General features: G+C 44.0%; 1 protein-coding gene across 2 annotated transcripts in view; it reads left to right on the top strand.

Annotated features, from left to right (window-relative positions):
• Window positions 1–19,147, top strand: part of WWOX (WW domain containing oxidoreductase) — a 475,224-nt gene that overhangs the window by 130,996 nt on the left and 325,081 nt on the right. The window lies entirely within an intron of this gene.

Below are 19,147 nucleotides of genomic sequence, written 5' to 3'. Positions count from 1 at the left end.
TTAGTTTGACGGCTGCAGTTGTGATACCACGATTTCTGAAACATGGTGCATGCAGTTTTAGTTTTAGTTTCACACCAATATAATGCAAGGTCTTGTAGAATCATGGTTGTAACTCCTCGTGTTTTTCTCAACCAATTCTGATCATTTGCATTCAGAATTTGCCTGTGTAAGTTATATTTTAGATCAATAATGCAAATTGGAAGACCCAGTAGAGCCCAAGGCCCCATCATATCTGATTAGGCCTTAAAGAAATCAAGAAATAGGGAGTATACATCCTCCCACCTTCCTCCCCCAGTAAATTATAAACAGTACCAGTTGTTTGTAAATGAACTTGAAAGTGATTTTTAGTTGTGGTGGGACATCTACCTTCATTCAACAAAGATATTTTGAGCATCTATCAGGTACAGAGTATTCTGGCTTGCCCTGCTGCTGAGGGCTCGGAGCTATAGAAGATCCCTTTTGCTCTCAAGGGGGCCTTCAGTGTATTTGGGAAGGTCTCCTTGTTTTGTTTGTTTCAAATTTATCCATTATGTTTTATTCAGGACCAACTATATGGCAAACCCTGGGCTGTATGCTGAGGATTCAAAGATTATGTAGGGGCAGATTCAGCCCTTCCGTTGGCTGCTGCCGATACCCTCCACGTCCCCAAGGTGCTCAGCGTCTTGCAGATCAGGCATAAATTCCTCCTAACAAAAGGTACTCTTAATGAAAGCATTAAGAGAGGGCCAGGCAAAGGGGAAGGGGCAGGGCATCGGGGAAGTGATACGTAGAACCGAAGGCAGATGGTCTGTGATTAATAGGGCCTGGGACTGCTAAGTCTTGTGCCTTTAATGACCGGCCAGTCTGGGCTGTGGGGAGATGACAGGCTGGGAGAAAAGCTGCTTGTAGATACCCTAGCCTGCTGGTTGTAAAGGCAGGAGTAGATACAGTTCTTAGAGTAGCCTGGGAAGCTATTTGCATCATCTCTGAGGGCTTTTGAAAAACCATCAAACAATAACTAAAAACCGTATTTAGCCCATCTGGACTTGAAGGCTTGACCGCTTTTTCAGGCCTTGTTACCTCTCTGTCTTTGGGCTCTGTTTCCGTATGCAGGCCTTCTTTTGGGCAGCCATTTCCACATGATGGCAAGCCAGCAGGTAGTGGCTTACATCTGGGTCACTTCATCAAGAGTGATTCTTCCTTTCAGGAGTTCCAGTCAGTGCCCAGGCCTTCCCTCAGAATGGACATACCTGAGTCACACAGCTGTCTCTGAACCAGTTGTGGTAGCCATTTCTGATTGGTCCAGCCCAGTCACATGCGTATCTCTTAATTCAGCTGTTAGGGTCAGGATTCCCAGAAGTGTACGTTGTATACATGTGTGTGTTGGGGGTGGGAGGGTGGTTTCCCAGAGGCAAATGGGGAAGTGCTGTCAGAAGCGAGTATGGATGCAGGAGAGGTATACACAACAGATACCCACTACAGCCCTGCAGAGATTAAACTCCTCCTAATGAGTCCTTGTTGACTCCAGCCAGTTTATTACTTAAGGTAAGGTTTCATAGCTTTGCAGAGACTTAGTGATCGGGGCTTTAAACAGGTAGAAGAAAACAAAGGACCACTGTTTCATTTTGTTACACTCAAATATAGACCGTACTTTGCAGATTTATAATTACTAGTAAGAATGCCTAAGCCAGACTCCCCTGGGATTTAACTGCCACTTACCTGGAGTAAGCAGGAAAGACACCAGATTCCCCCTGCCCACCCGCCTCCAATCAGGCCAATGTCTAGGCTTTAGAAGCTTCTCCCATGGGATGGACTGGCCGGCAGGGCCCCTGGGCCTGGCAGTGTGCAAACAGCCTTGCTGTGATTCATCCTTAAAAAACCCAGCACACTTGCCATCTCACGACTTCACCCTTAGTGCAGCAGAGAAACATGTCTTTGGCCATGATACCTTTATTCTGTGGATCTGTGGAATACGCCTTTTCCACTGGAGAGCTTGTTTCTGCCCATCTGCCTCAAGTGTGTCTGTGAATGCTGGAACGGAGGTCAATTCTGGGGTCTTGATCATTCTGAAGGGACATTTGGCATTAATTTGCTTCTCACCACGGAGGGCCCTGGGGACCCACTTGGGAGAAGGTGAGTTACAACCTACATGGTAACTTTTCTCCTGGCGACTGGTCTGAAGGGGTCTTTCAGGCCATCCCATCAGGGTGTCGAGAGATGAGGTATGGAGTTTTATTCTTATACCAGTGGAGAAAATACGCCTTCTTGAGCCATGCTCAGATGACAGCCTTTTCTGTTTATTTTTTTAGTGTTTTCCTCAATCACCTTCATTTTTTTTTTAGGAGAGGAAGAGGAACTCCTGTGGCTTCTAGGGACTGAGACTGGCTGGGGCTTTGGGACACGTGGAGGGGGGCCCTCGACCGCGAGCGCAGACCCTGTTCCCGGTGCTCCTTCGAAAGCATGGGGTGCTGGCCCTGGCTGTTCTTCTTCCCCTCTTGTCATTAATTGCCTCCTTTAGTCATACATCCAGGAGCACAAGGAAACATCGACACACTCCCCCAAACAGCGTGAGTTCTTTGACATCGTAGCCACATAGTGTCCACCTCCGCGTGCTCCCGTCCCTGGGGTTCCTCTTGCTGCATGCGCGCGGGTGACAGGGAGGAATTGATGGACAGCAGAACAGCACCCAGTTCTTTGACCTGGCTTTCAGTGGGCAGGCATACGCATGGTGAAAGTTGGGTTGGAAACCTTACCCCTAGAATGTCAGTTCTCTGAGGGCAGAAAGTTCTGCCTTCTTTTCACAGCCCTTCCCCAGGTCCTGGCACAGATTAGGGGCTCAGTAAGTGATTTGTTGAGTGAATGGATTGCCTGGACCTAAAAACATTGCCTGTCATGTATCCAGCACAGTGCTCTCTCCCCACTATGTGTGTAGTTTCACTTAATTCTCAGAACAAAGTGATGTGGTCGATGTTGTTATCCCCATCCTACAGATGTGGGAACCGCGGCCCGAAGCTGTCAAGGAACTTGCCTGAGGTTACAGAGCTCAAACCCAGGCTTCTCTTACGCTGAAGCCAAGCACACGCCCCCGCGTGACATCGCCTCTGACACATGGGTCAACAAACCCCGACTCGCAGCCCAGGCTGGCCCGCCCTGTGATTTTCTGTAGCCTGTGAGCTCAGAATGGGTTTTACATTTTTACATGTTTGAAAAAAAATCAAATGAATAATGTTTTGTGACATGTGGAAATTGTATGGAAATCAAATTTCAGTGTCTGTAAATAAGTTTTATTGGAACACAGCTTCATATTTTCTCATTTATTCGTTGCCTGTGGCTGCTTCTGTACCATGATGGCAGAGTTATGTAGTTGGGACAGAGACCCTGTGACCCATAAAACCAATGTGCTATTTACTCTCTGGGCCTTTAAAGAAAGTTTGGTAGCCCCCTCCCCCATAGCATCCTGGGCCTGCCTTTGTTCCCTTTCCTGTTGCCTTCCTCTGAAGGCAGCAGAGCCCAGTGGTCACTGCAAGGCTCTCTTGCAGCTCAACTGCCACAGTCCAGCCTTAGGTCTGGAATGACTGGCTTCAAGGGCTTAGGGAACTTCTCGATTTCTCTGTATGTCAGATTCTTTGTCAGTCAAATGGAATTCAGAGAGTGCCCACTGCACTGGATTTTGTGAGGATTAACTGAGTTAATGTAGCCAGACTTATTACTTTGAACACCACCTACTACATAATGAGCGCTCAATAAATCCAAGTCCCTACTTCCCTTTATCTATCTACACACACCTCTCTCTCTCTCCAATCACTGCCCACCCCACGCACATACTCAGTTTTGTATCTTATATTTATCTGAGAAAGAAGAGAAAATATTTTTTAGTTATTCTTTCTGCCTCATTTAAGTGTGGAGTGCTTAATGTAGCCATGTGGAAATTAATTGCTTGTTTTGTTGTTACATAATTAGGAACTTAATTAAAAATGAATAACTCTAACTTTTCACTTCATTTTCTCCATTTGCACAATTTGGATATTTTATTTTGTAGCCCATTAAAATTGCAAAGAGGGTGTTAAGTGTCAATGAGTATTCCCAAATGGGGGCGGGTGTTCTGAGCGCATTTCCCTTGTCTTATTGCGGGCAGGATTTGGAGGGCCATGTGCATCCCACGCGGGTGGCAAATGCGGTCATTGGCAGGTGGGCTGGTACGCCAGCCTGTGAAGACTGTAGGCCGCTGACGGTGTCCTCTTTCAGAGACCTGTGCCGAAAGGTCTGCACCTCCTCAGCTGGGCTGTTTCAGAGCCATGAGTAGTGAGGACAAGTGTCTGCTCCAGGGTTCTCATCTGTGAAATTCCACTTTTCACATGGTAGAGCCAAGTCTGGGAATATCACACATTGGCTCCTTTTAAAAAGTAATTTTATGAAATGAGGCAAAGGAACATATAGTAGTTCTTTAAGAAAAAATCCTGCTCTTTTCCCTCCATCGGTAAGGGGCACAACCTTGAGAAGGTGTAAATTTGGATTCCTTTGTAGTCCCTTCCCCATAATGTGTTTGTTTTGCAACCCGAGTCACCGTTATGACCAAGCAGAGTTCATTCTGCTCAGGAGTAGCCATGCACTCGCTGTTGTTCTTGCCATAGTTTTATGCTTGGAAGACATCAAGAGCATGGCTCAAAGCTGCATAGGGGGCAAGTGAGTGAAGCCAGAATTGCCCCCCAGGTCTAGCTGATTCCAAAACTGCACACTCTTAGCTCATTTCTTAGCACTGGTTTATTGGTTAGGTGGATGGATAGAAAGATAGATCAGTCCTTCACAAGTGTCCCCGACATGGCCAAGTACAAATAAATGAAAAGAATAAGCAACTTGCTAGTTTTACAGTTTTGTGCAAGTCATACACACCTTCCTGTTGATTGATTGTTTGGTATTGGATTTTTTTCAATTACAAATGAAATGCAGGATTATTTGGGAAATTAAAATTAAAAAAATTATAAGTAAATTAAAATTAAAAAAAATTATAGGGCTGTATAAAGGGGAAGTTAAGTGTTTCCCTTTTTCTTCTCCCTCCAATCATAGCCCCCCAGAGTGATTCTGGTTATTAGTTTGTGTATGTTTGCACATCTTTCTTCATATTAGTATACATGACATGCATACATAAGGTTCCGTTCTCTTTTTCTAAAGCCAGTGGATGCGTATTTCATCATTCCCTCATCCTATGTGATGTCTACCTTCTAGGCCAGTAAATGCAGCTTCACTAATTCTTTTTAATAGCTGTATAATATTCCACAACCTAGAGTAGCAGGTTGCAGCCGGCTAAAGGACGTGTATCCAAACAGAAATAAGCAATTGCATAATTCCTTCATCTTGATTAAGACTTATTCTTAATAGATATCTGAGACAAGCCTTTAAGCAGCCAGGTATAGCATAGGTGGAAACTTTTATGTCACAGGTGGGTGTAATCTTCATTGATTAGTGTACTGTACAACCTGATAGACTAGCTCCTCGGAAAGGGACACTGAAGAGAACCTGGATCATGTGTTATTATCCCAGCCCTGAAGGCAGCTGATGTACACAAGGCAGACACTGCGATTTGATTCTGCCCAGGCTTAACACAGTGAGTTATGAGACAGGGAGAAATCTAGACTTTAGCCACCGATTTAACAAACTGGTGACTTGGAGATCGGCACTCCAGAGTTGCCATCCTCATCAAAGGCTATACCTTTATCTAAAATTTATTAGCCAGTTTCAAACCTGTTTGCCAGCTCACTAATGGAAGCCTCTTGAATCAATTTGCTCCTATAATTTAAACAGCATTTCAATGTATATCGCCGAAGCAGAAAGGAGTTGCAGCCCCTTGCCAGTAGAATTAATTATTTATTATCCTTTTCATAAATACTTTCCTAGGCCAACATAACTGAAAAATGCTTAGGCTGTTTAAAAAAAATGCACAAGCACACACACAATGTTTTCCAATGGCTAATTTGAAAAATGTCACCGTATTAGTTTTCATTTACATCTGTCAGGATACATTTATATCCACATGTAAGGATTTTTTTTTCCCCCTTTCACCAGTTATTTTTTGTGGAGTATGCATTTAATTCACATTTACAAATTGGTTTCTGTTTTTAACTAAAGGTACTTTTTCAGCAGAAACGGTGCCTATGATGTCACAGATCCAACCTGTAATCTTGATGGCATTCAACTTTAAGCCTCGAAATTGCCAACTTCCTTTTTTTATGGGCACTTTAAAAAGTATAAATCTGCTTGATGAGTTCATAGAGAGAATCTTCAGACTAAGGTAATGTTGGCTTTGGCATCGTCTCCCTGTCATTGTTGAGAGACAGTGTTTCATGGTCTCTCGTGGTTTTCTAAGTCTTGGGAACAGTGATGGCTGGCAGCCTTCCTTTGGACTATGTTTTCAAGGAACTTTGTATAGTCAAGACCATCGGAAGACAGAGATAGTGTCTCCCACAGTCCGAGGGTTAGGTTGCGGGCTGTCCAGTATGATAAAGATAGTATATTCCTTCAGGACAGAGTTCAGGCAGACTCGCGCAGTGTTTCCCAGGGCGGGCACAGCATCCACCTGGGCTGTTCCGCGCCCCTCTTGTGGGACAGGAGGCAGGGTCGACTGGAACTGATGCAAAAATGAATTTCACACTGTTTGTGATGCTGTGAACAATAATGCGCCTTGTATCTGACCCTGGAAATATCATGTTTTCTGTTGACTTCCATGATACTTGGCAGCTACCTCCTTAGTTTTACAAATAGGGTGAAATCTTAGACCTGTCACAATTTCAATTTGAAAATTACCTAACAGATAACTGATATTATAAAGAGCTAGACAAGAACAAACTATGGCCCACAGGCTAAATCCAGCCACAGCCTGTTTTGTTGTGTGTGTGTGTGTTTTTTTTTTTTTGATGGCCCATAAAACAATAAAAGAGCAAAGAAGGCTATGTGGCAGAGGCTGCACATGGCCCCGAAGTCTAAAGCAGTTCATCTCTGGCCCTTCACAGAAAAAAAATTGTCGACTCCAGATATAGAAAAAGCTGTAAGGACAGTGTCTGGTAAATAGTGGGAATAACATTAACAACAGTAACACTTAAACACCATTAACCATATATATATTTATACATATTAGATCTGTTTACCTTCACAGCTGTTCTTTGAGGTGAGTGCTACCATTACCTTCATTACCATCACACAGAAAATGGAGCACAGAGAGACTGGTTAAATTATACAAGGTCACACAGCTGGTAAATGATGGAATAGGATCAGAACCTAGGCTACCAGGCTTTGAAGCCATGTTCTTAACCTTCTGATGCCTGCTTATGATAGATACTCAAAATACCAAGTTCTTACTAATATCTATTGGGTATCTTCCCATGCCCTTCAGGACTAATTTCAACACAGGCCTCCAAGGTAGACTCTACATTTTGCAGATTACAAAGCAGAGACCCTTATGAGTTGGAAGATTTACCCAAAGTTGTGTCACCGTAAACATTAGTCTTGGGATTCAAAGCTAAGTCCATAGGGCCCCAAGCTGATTCTATGGCAAATACAGAATGGCCCATTTTCAAAGTGACTAGCTGTAATATTTTACAGCTTTCTTAAATTAATATTTCATGTTGGTTGTAAATCCTTTCCTTTACATTGATGGCCTGTGTATTTTGGGAGCATTCGTCTGGTCTTTAGATACTTTGGCTCCTCTAAAGATGATGTATCTGCTGAAATGGGGCATGAAAGCCAAGCAAGGAAGAATCTTAAAGCGCCCTGTGCTCCTCGATCCATGACGAAAGAGCAGGAACGAAACAGCTAGAACACCTTTTCCTCGGAAACTTAAACAGATTCACTGTCGAATGCCTTGTTTTTGTTCACTTAAGACAGTTGCTCTGAAAGGCCTTGTCTTGCACTACTACCAATCTTTAGTGGCTTCAGAGTTTTTTGTTTAATTTAGGGTAATCTGGGACCAAATGAAGATTTTTAGATTTATTTTATTGAGCTCTAAAAATATATAAATATGAAACTAATTGCTTTAAATCCTATATTTATGTAACTAAGAATAGATCTGTGGATGCTCTTCTTGTCACTTTGAGTCACTTTTTTTTTTAAATTACTTTTGATGACTTTGTACCTTATCCCATCTACAGATGGTCTTCTTGTCCACCTGACTTTCAAATTTGTTTGAGCACTGGGAATTCTGCTTAGATCGAAGGAATGAGTGCATGTATCTTGTCACAGGAAATCACAGGCCCATGTAAACTCACTCTTGCTTCCAGCATCTCATTCATTGAAACATAAACTGCAGTGTGCCGAAGTCTCACATTGTTTTATCCTCCGAGCGTGCCCATATTTATCACATTCTTGGGTTGTTTCAGCATTCAGATATTATTGGAAGTCTCTCAAGATCCTCAGAACCACTCATGAGAATTTTATAGCTCCAGATTCTTCAAAATCTAGACTTAGGCAGGGAGCCCATGTACTAATTCAGTTAAATGTCTCTCTCTCATTGTTTGCCTTGTAGAGTTTAGTGTTTGTTCGCCCTAATGAGGAGGAGGCTTTGGGGTGGGAGGTTGTCTCTTTGGATTTATTTTTACTTCTTGGTCATTATGGAACTTAGTCTTTCCAGCTATGAGAATAGTTCTGTGAGACTGGAGGGGAAGAAGGAGAGGAGTAAGGGAGCTGGCTGGAATCATCCAGCCTTAACTATACCTAACAACTTAATCATGCGAGGAGAGATGGGGCATGTTGGCACTACTCACACAGTCCAAAGAGCATGGGGAATTTTGTTAGTCCACTACTCCTGTCTGGCTTTATTTTTCCAGGGATTGCTTGGTAAGCATTGTGTGCATCTGGGCCAGGCAGAATGAGCTTCTAACCCAGGCTGTGCATAGATTCCCAGCCAGGAGACAATAAACACGTGAGTCGACCTCATTGTCTACAGAATAATCCACACTTTCTCAAGATTAAATAAGATGATTATGTAAAGCACTGAGCACTTTAGACAGGCAGTGGGAAATGTCTAGAACACTGCAGTTGTGCATAATGACAACTGTATTAATACTCCCTCAAGGTAGGAATTCATGTCGGCTTTTCCTCTTTTTGCACATATAGTAACATGAAACGATACAGGGTCAGAGCTTGGACAACCCAGAGCTGTGCATAGTTCGCATATTCCTGGAACTGTCCCTTTTCTGAGTCATTTTGCCCTGCAGGATTTTGTAACAAGTGGGTCTCTTTCTATTCAGGTGGACCCATGCGATATTCTGCATTGCTGGTCAGAGTAAGAGTTTTGAGTCCATGTGCCTCAGAGACAAGAGGTTGATTACTTTCTGCTCGGTCGTCTGCTCGGCTTTGGGCTGTGTGTTCTTCTGGCATGATGGCTCTGGATTTTACCTGCTGACCAGACTGTCAGCTTGCTCACCTCCCTTATCCTTCCTTAATCTGTTCATTTCTGCTTTTTTCCTCTGGGCTGGGGCCCCAGGACCACCCTAGAGACTGCTGTGGACCTGGCCCCGCCTTGGACATTCCCTTTAGGGAAGGGAAAGAAATTAAAAATTCCTTCTCCCTTAATGCCTGGTAGACTCCCGAATAGCGCTTCATGAAAGTTCACCAGGTCTCTACTGGCTGCAGTGATTAAAAATAAAATTCTCAACAGTGGTCAGAGAATCATTGCCCTTTTTGTCTTGCTTTTGGTTTTTATTAATTTTCGTGTGCTTCTGGTTCATCCATTGTGAGTCATGGTGTGAGCCTGTCCGGTTCAGCAAGCAGTGAGGGTCTGCCACATGCCCGGCCCAGGTATGGGCGATGCGCGTTTTATAAGGAGTCTAAAACATTAAAACAGAAGATGATTAGAGACCTAAACCATGGTGGAATTCAGCCTGCAGATTGTTTTCTTTGGCCTGTGCTCTTTCTTTTTTGTAACGGACAGAGTTCACTTGAAGACTTTGATTCTTGGTTTCTCTCAAAAATCTGGAATATTTAGCAATGTTGGTCCCATGTTTCCAAGGGGCAGCCCTCGGCTTGCCCGGCACAGTGACTGACTGACTTGCATGGATGGGATATGTGTGCCCAGGGCCAGCTTCTCCCCGCCAGGCCTTGCCTTTCACACCTGGTGCCGTCTCATCGTTGGCGTTACCTGGCTGGCCCCTAGCCGTCACCTGCAGCTTCTGGCTTTGCTAGGGGTGTGTGCTAAGTGCTTTGGTGGTGGGAAGGAGGGCTTCTTTGGCCAGCCTGTGTTGAGTAGGATGGGTGGTCACAGGAGCTAAACTGCATCTCAAAATATGAGTGATTTAGGTCAGTGTGAGAGATGGGGTCAGCATTGTGAGTGCGGGAAGAGCCCGGGCAAAAGCAGAGATAAAACTGAAATAGCATGGGGTACTCGGCAACACAGGCCTTGGTCACACCCCTTGCGCTCATCCCTTGGGATGGGGAGGGCAAAGCTTAGAGGGATCAACGGGGTTGCCCCTGCTGACTCATTTTGGAATTTTCCTTATGGTGAGTGTCCTTCAAGGCAACACTTTCTGCCCCAGAAGAATTCAATGAAAAAGGCATTTACCCAAAGTGGTTTGCCCATTAAAGGCCCTTAATGGATCTGGGAGGCTATTAAAGCAATGTCAGTACATCCCAACTCATGAGTGGTGACCAGTGGCCACAGGTGGGAGGGCCAGGGGCTTTGGAGCTACAGAAGCCCCTTCGTTTGGCCCTGCTTCCCACCGGCTCTTAGACTTTGGGTAGTCCTCTGGCTCATCCCAGCCTCGGTTTCCTCATTTGTCAAATGGAGTCATAGTTGGAGAGAATTAAAGCGTTAGCTCCGTGCCTGGCAGAGGGCACACACCCAGCCAGCGGGATTGACAGCGTTACGAATTACAGTAAGAGTGACAAGCGCAGTTGGATCATGGCTGCCACACCTCCATAGCCACGTGAAAGGCGGGTGGACAAACACAGGGCCTTTCTGGCCTCCCGTGCTGCAGGCCTCTCTGCAGCAGCCCAGCAATCCTCGCGTTTCTCCTAACTGCCTGAGCAACCCGAATCCTTCTGGAAGTCGGTTGGTTATGAATTATAAATAATGAAACAAATACACTTGGGCCCTGCTGTCCAAATTGGGATTGCAGTGAAAATAGCGGAACTTGAGCTTTTGTGGTGGTGACCTCTCGGTGGTCTGCTTGAATCGCCCCTTTAAGATTGTGAGGTAGACTTTAGCGGTTGAAGACTAACAACCCCTTATTCCACACCCTCACCTGGAAGTGTGGCGGGATAAGGATATTTACTATCAGAAAGTTAGGGAGGCTTTTATGAACTGGGCCATCTCTCCTTGGTCCCCATTTTTCCTCGCGTCTCAGAACTCTCATTAATTTTTCACAGGCTTGTGATGGATAGTTTTTATTTATTCACGTCTGAGGTTCTGTTGTGTGAAAAGGACTCATTTTATAACATTACATATTCATGGCCTGGGATAGATGGGATAAGGAACTTATTATTAATGTGTCACTATGGGAAACTTACTCTAGTTCATTTGCGAACCTTGTTAAATTTGGTGTGGTCAGCAGACACCGTGAAGTTTTGGATATGTTCTCTTAATGGAGGGCAAAGAGTTTGCTATTGCTTTCCCTTGATTCAGTGAAACAAATTCAAGTCTTATTTAAATCTTTCAAAGTTGTAATTTGAAGGAAAAAAACAAAAAGGAGGGGGATGGGCAGAGATGAACCAGAGAAAGCAGCTCCTGTCTTTTTGCCAAAGCAGCCCGTTTTTCAAACATTCTGTGGATTTCCTACCAGCCCTGTGTAAGGGAGGGCCTGCTTCTAGAAGATGATGGGAAGGCCCGAGCTCCCTTTCCCAGGGCTGTTCCTACCATTCTCTCCTTGGGGCACGTTGCAAATTCCTCTACCTCTGCATTCATCCTCCCGGCCTCTGCTCCAGAGCCAGGGGGGCCTGCATCCTGAGCCCCTCCTGCTGTCACAGAACTCCTTGCCTGGGACAGAGAGAGGGACTGTTAACATACCACCTTGTAAATCAAAGCTGGCGGGGTGGGGGAGTCGGGGAGAGGGCGCAGTGGGGAGCCTGGCCCAGTCTGCTTCAGTGCGCGCTTAGGAGGAAGGAAGCGTATGTTGCATTCGATTCTCTGCAGAGACTGGCACCGCTCTCTGGTAGGGACAGTGTGTAGATTCTGTGGGATTAGTGGGTCTGCTTCGCGTTTGCCAGTTTGGCTTAGCTGTGACGTAGTCAGATGCCACTGCGGTTTAACAGACTCCTCCCTGTGAGAAGAAAAACACAATTAATAAACGAACAAACAAAATACCCCAAAACATTTTGAAAACTGGAGATTCTGCATATCACGTATCAGACTTGAAAAGTGTCCAAAATACTAAGAATCTTGTGGGACCCCCTGTACCCCATACAATGGACATTTTCAATAATAGAATTTGTTAATGATAACCCTGTCCTCTAATGGGGCAGAAAAAGGGAATGCGTTTGATAACCAAAGCGATTAGCTTCTGAAGTTGATGCTGGGGTATGCAAGGCGTGAGTGGGGGACAAAGGAATGAAATATGCCTTAAAAGGCATCCTCTGACGATGTTTCCATAATGCAAAACATTTGTTTCTCGCCGGGATCCCATTGGCGGTTCCCTGGTATTATATTGCCATTTATATTGGAAAGGCAGGCAGTGCGAAAACTGTAGTCTATTAAGAGTTTGTGAGTGTGTGCATGTGTATACAGTGAAATAATATCTAGTGTAATGTGAAGTGACAGTCAAAATTACAGCTTTTTTCTTGCCGCAAGGGTACTTCTTTGCCAAGTATAGTAATATTGTTGTAGCAGTGTTCAAGGTTGTCAGCAATTCTGGCTTACTCTGCAGAGAGTCATAATAGTGTGTGGAAGGAAGGAGCTTCCTGTCAGGGGAAATACTATAATTTTGATATATATTTGTTGGTGCCAAACTGCAATTAAATAGGAGGTGTTGGAAGAAGGTTTTATTTAACCAGCTTGAATTTGTTAATTAATTAGCAAAAACTTATATTTAGAAACCTTCAGGAAACAGTTCCATTTGTTCCCATAACTCGATTTTACACAATTGCTTTTTTGGTTTGTCTGTCTCTTAAAGAAAACAAAGTAACCCCCTCTACCAAAACCATGCAGAATAAAATGTTTTCAGCTACTCAAGGAACGGAAAAATAAAACACCTTGAATAATCTTATCTGTGACATCTTCTTTTGGGGCATTTCCTAGTGATCTGACAGATGTAGTACTTGGAGCAGCATCTGTTATATGATTTAACTTGTATCTTGATTAGTTTGCGGTCATGCTGTAAGACTTTTCAGGTGACTAAAGGAAAAATGTTGTCTTGCATCGTGTGTGTGTGTGTGTGTGTGTGTGTGTGTGTGTGTGTTAAATTGCATGCAGAACACTCGTCCCTCCCTACAGGGTGATCTAGTGATGCTAGTCTTTTCCCCTGTCTTTTCATCACCTGGGATAATGACAGGTTTCTTGGTGACAATTCCTTGCATTCCCAAGAAAGAATGAGGGTGTCACCAGAGTTCACTGTAAGCTGCTATTCAAATGAAAAATACCTTCTTTTTTGAATAAGTAGAAAAACCATGGAAGACTGAAATAGCCGTAATATATTAAAAACTCCAAGGCAGTTATGTGTGAAGAAATAAAGAACAGAAAGAGCGTGTTGTTTTAAAAAAGGCATTTTTAGGAGTCTTGGAAAAGCAGTGTGTGTGGAGGGAGGGGGCTTCCCTCTCATGTTGAGCATTTTGCAAATGAAGTGAGTTTCATTCTCCTATAAAATATGAATCCAATAATGTTTTCATATGATCATAGAATATGTGTACTTTTGTCTCCATCATTTATGGAAAAAAAAAGAAATATTCCCAAAGAATATTACAAAAATAATTAATAAGCAACCTTTCATAGTTATTTTTTCTGAGGTTAATTATTACCCTAAGAAATCAATTTCAAATTGTTCAGTTTGAGAAACTCATTCCTGACTGGATGTTTCCAGAAAAGAGAGTAAGTTGAAATGGGAGCCTTCGCTCCCCAAGAAGAGGCCCCTGCTGCTGCCGCGATTCCTCCCAGGCCGTCTCGCCCGTTCACACGCCGTGCCAGGCGAGCGCACAGGCAGTGTCATCGGGCTATTGGAAACTAGCATAGTAGATCGGTTACAGTTAGAAACAAAAGTTGTCTCCATAGAGTTAAAATAAAAGTGAGATTCCCTTGTGTCTTAACTTGGCCCCTTTTTCGTCATTTTCCCAACCTGCCTGAGCTAATGTTTCTGAGGACCAGGGGTCCAAGGAAGGCTGCAGGAGTCTGTTTTCTTGATTGTTGCTTCTGTCCTGAAATAAAGGTGAGCGTACAGGGAAAAGGGAAACGAAATTTAAACCTGGTGCTATCTCCCAATGGAAAACAGGAAACCAGAAATGAAGGGAATGAATCCGTTTTCTCCTTTTTCTGATCTTCTGTGAAAGTCATCAAAATCTCACTGTTCTCACTGGGCACCTGAGTCCCCCAGGTGAGACTGGAGTGCTCCTGCCTGTTTCAGCGACCCGCCCCGGGACAGGCTCTCCCAGCTGGAAGAGCGCTGGCAGTGGTGGGGCTTCCCCTCAAGTTAAATATGTTCTCCAAGTACATTAAACAAACAAATAAACAACCGTTCCTTTCCCCGCCTTTCAGTGCTTGGCTTAGAATCTCTTATCAGTTGGAATGGTTGATAGTACAGGTTTTGCATGTTTGAAGATGAACATTTCAACACTTTATGACATTCAGCAAAGAATGCAGTGACTTCTAAGGATCAGATAAGAGAAACGACGGGAAGGGCCTAGAATAGATTCCTCAGTTGGTTAGGATGCTCCCCCTGCATACGGAAGAGTCCAAATTCAAACAAGCTGAAATGGAAAGGGTCATTACTGGCTCACAAAGTGCAAAGTTTTATGCAGAGGTCAGCAAATTGTCCCTGGACTCGGGCAGATAATAAATATTTCTGGCTCTGTGGGCCATGAGGTCTCTGTTACAACCGCTCATGTCTTCCCTTGGAGTGGGGAAAGCGGCCTAGACAACTGGTAGACCGGTGAGCAGGGCTGTGCTCCAATAAAACTTTATTTATGGATACTGGAATTTGAATTTCATACAATTTTTCATGTGTCAAAATGTTTTTTTTTCCAACCATTTAAAAATGTAAAGCATTTTTTGACTCGGAGCTGCACACAAGCAGGTGGCAGTGGTCCAGGTTTGTCCCGGCCGTCAGCTTGCCAAGCTCTGGTTTAGAGTCGAGCTCTTCCCAGAGCTCACATATGTCACCAGGGCTCTGTCTTTATCTAATCTCTTCGGAGAGGATATTTCAGAGAGAATATCCCCTCGGAGTGGGGATCAAGATGGCCATTGACAAACTAGCACTGCCCCAGCCTAGCAGCCCAGGCACCGAGAAGCTGTGTCCCCCACTGTCTCTGGCACAGAAGGCACAGGGTGAATGGGATTGGTTGGGCATTAGGCTGGCACCTCCCTCTGCACCAGGTATGGTTCCTGGGACGGGGCTCCTGACTCCAGGCTAGAATCACATGCCATGGTTCTGCATGGAGTCAGGGAGGCCCAGGCCCCTAACGGAAAAATGAGCTCCATCCATATTGGCAGTAGAAGGGACATGGGAAATCATCCTAGACAGACACAAGGAGCATGGTGGATGGTCTCTTATCAGTGGCTGGCAAAGAGTGGGTCTCTTTGTACATTGCACCGTGAGAAGAGCCCTCCTGCTTCCATCTGGTGGACGTCTGCTTTAGGTCCAATTCCCTGGGAGCGGAGCCCACGGCAGGTGGTCGGGGGTGGGGGCGAGGGTGAGGAGGGGAGCGAGGAGAGAGGCGCAGGGCAGGGACAGTGTTCAGCAACGATGTGGCCAGCCTGAGCCTGATCCCCTGGGGAGCTCTTAAGTACAAGTGGTACCCCAGAGTTGAGTGTGCATGACACAAGGCTGGCTGCCTGGCGGTCAGTGCTTAGCCAACGTCTCTCAGGAAAGGGCGCTGTGTCAGCGCAGCCTCCTGGGTGAGGCGGCTGTGAGGTAACAGCCACTGCTCAGAGCCACTGCGCGCAGCTGCCCAGGCAGGGGTGCGGGGTCAGGAAGCACCAGTGCACCAGTCTGCACGGAGCCAGTTCCCTCAGAAAGCGTTCCACCCGCGGACGGAAGAGGGACACAGGCACGGAGATACTCTGCAGGCGGGGCCCGTGCATGGGTATTCACTGTCATCTCAGGCCGGTCTGCAAGCCGACTTGAAACCTCTTTTCCTACCCTTGGCCTCATATCTGCCTTTCTGCTTTCTGACTTATTACTTCAGCAGAGTGGTCCTCCAGTAACTTTTGTTTAGTGAAACTCAAGGCTTTTCAGGATGCTGAGCTAATGTCTTCCTTTTTTAATTGAGTAAATATATTATACACAGCTGGGTAGGTTGTTTCCTTGCTGGCCTTGCTGCTACAATTTGAAGATGGATACAATTTTCTTTAACTCGTGTGAAATGAATGTGGCATTTATTCCTGGTTTCCTGCAGCTCTCCTCCTTTAGAAAATGTATTTACATGGACATTTTTGAAACACTTTATAAGATACTGAAAAAACAAAAAATAAAAACAAAAAGGAAAGAAAAGCAAAACCCGGTTTCCTTCTCCCAAACAATGGCTACATTGTGACAACAGTGGGTTGAGCTAAATTCAGCTACGTCAAGGAAGAGCAATAAAAGGAGATGGATTGTTCTCTAAGCTTCACTTTATTGGATATTGTAATTGACATATAGTTGTCATTTATAATCATCTGTCCATTCCTGTGAGTTGGGAGCAGTAAAGTTAATTGTGGCGGCTCATTTGCATTAATCTCACCTCTGAAGGGTACGGTAACCCATTAATATCATGTCATGATGAATTATCACAAATAACATTGAACATATTGATTAATGATCTCTGAGATTTGTATCTCGTTAAAACATTTTGTTAGCTCTTTAAACTTTTAAGCCAACAACCATCTCAGGTAGGAGGGCTGTAGAGATCATCTGAGAGGTGAGGGTGGGGAGAAGCGTACGTTTTAGGGTCACTAATTTAAGGAGTTGGACTAGCTAGTTCCCATTAGATTTGTTTTTCTTCCAGAAGCCAAGTACGTTTTCTTGGTAACCACCTGATACTTCTCACTGGATGATGGTTTCATCAAACCGGCTTCTTTGATGACAAAGTGGCCCTGATTTTTAAGGGGAATGACTTTAATAAGGTTTTTGAAGGTCTTCCTTTCGACACCCTAAGTGGTGGCCTTCAGAATCTCTTACGCATCTAGATCTGCTTGCTGCTTTGAAGTACACAATTGGTTTTCTCCGTAATATCAAAATTTCTGAACTTACGTGTTAACATAAACACAGACTGCATATGGAATGAGTTGTTTGAGATGAAATATCATCTTTTAAAATGCTGGTTACTAACCCATTGCTTTGTAAATTTTCATGCCTCTTTTCCTGGGTTCTCTCATTTTTCAGATGACTGTAGAAGGTTTTATCTCCAGGACATTTCCATAAAACAAACAAACAAACAAAACTAGCAAAGAAATCACCATACTGGCCACACACACTGTGTGGACATTAATAAAATGGATAGTAAATTCTCTTTAACAAAGAGAAAGTTCTTTGCAGAATTTCATGGTAAAAGTTTAAGTACAGTAGACAGAGTAAAGAAAAAGGTTGGCATAAGAGTTGAACTGCAAAGTTTGGTCTTTATAGCTTTTTCCTTTATCGATTGTAAAAGTGATACAATATTTGATCTCTCTAACATATATTTCTTCTGTTTATGTTTAATATTTGGTCTGTTTTCTCGAGATAAGTATTTAACAAATGACAAATATTGGGACCAGCTCTGCCGTCTATTTGGAGAAAATGGAACTGATCTTTCAGAAAAAGGATGCTTGTGGAGATGTCATTAATGCTGGCCTTGCCTAGGTGGTCTTGGCCCTGAGGGCAATTCTGAAAAGGGCCAGAGTGCAGCTTCTTCTGCTTCCCTGTAAGACCTCCAGCCCTAAAAGGATTGTGACCCCGGGAAGCCGGCTCCTGGAAGGTGGGAGTAATGGTTTAGCACCAGAAAGGGTTCCCGCTGTTAGGAAAACGCAAATGCAGCAGGGCTATGTGGGTGGGGAAAGATGTCGCTATTACCCATTGTTTGTACCTTTAGCCCACAGGTAAGGACACTGTTACCATTCTGACTTAGATGCTGGCTTTTATGAAGAGGCCTTAAAGCCATAATCAGACCAAATGTGCTGCTATCATTGGGCCTAAACCACTAAGGACAAACTAGATTGTTTCCTCCTACAAGCCACTTTCCTCTCTCTTCTTTGTCAGGCTTGTAATGGTCCTCACCCACTGAGTATTTAATATCTGTGTTTTCAAATCAAAGAACAAGCTTTTTGTCTCCCAGGAATGTGTCTTGTAAAGCCAACCTCTTTATTACTTCACCAGTTTAAGGCTTTATTACTTGCGATCTAAAGCCTGCTAGTGAATTATGCAAGGCAGAGCTCCCAGCACTTCCCCGCTCCCCGCTCCCCACTCTCCCTCCACCTTTTTGGGGGTCCAAAAAGTACAAGGAGATCTCGACGTGTGTTCATTTCCATCCACGGTATTAATCCTTATTCATTTTAAAAATCTGCTAACGGAAATATTTCCATTCAGCTCATTAATCAATTGTGATTTTCATTCCCTTGTTTTGTAAAAGCTGTTGCAATAAATACTTTTTTCACAAGGCGAAAATCCAAGAGATGGATGCAGCCAGCGTAATTAATTGCACCCAGTTACAGGAGATCAGCAAGTTTGTGAGATTCACATGCTGCTATACCATATGGTTGCCCAGTAGGCGAAAAATTTGATTAATGTTTTGAAGTAGATTTTTTTCAGCAAATATTACAGCCCCAGATGAGGTGTTGTTCTTTTTCCCTTTTACTTTCTAGTATTGTTAGACTAAGCTCAAGGAACCAATCCTCTGATTTAAAGCTTAATAATATTATGATCCAGTGAAAACTTAACATGCAATAAAAATTAGTCCGCTTGTCTCGTGTGGATGCAGAAAAAATAATGCATTATGTCATTGTTTGTAATTAAGTAAGATATGAAAGTTGGATTCTCGAACTCGATTCTTTTTTTGTTCCCTTAAAAAGAAACATGACTGTGGTTTTTAA

Source organism: Pteronotus mesoamericanus, unplaced genomic scaffold, assembly GCF_021234165.1.
Source record: "Pteronotus mesoamericanus isolate MK-2021 breed Mesoamerican mustached bat unplaced genomic scaffold, CSHL_Meso_final contig_52, whole genome shotgun sequence".
NCBI lineage: Eukaryota > Metazoa > Chordata > Mammalia > Chiroptera > Mormoopidae > Pteronotus > Pteronotus mesoamericanus.
This window is presented reverse-complemented; position numbering and strand designations above follow the sequence as displayed.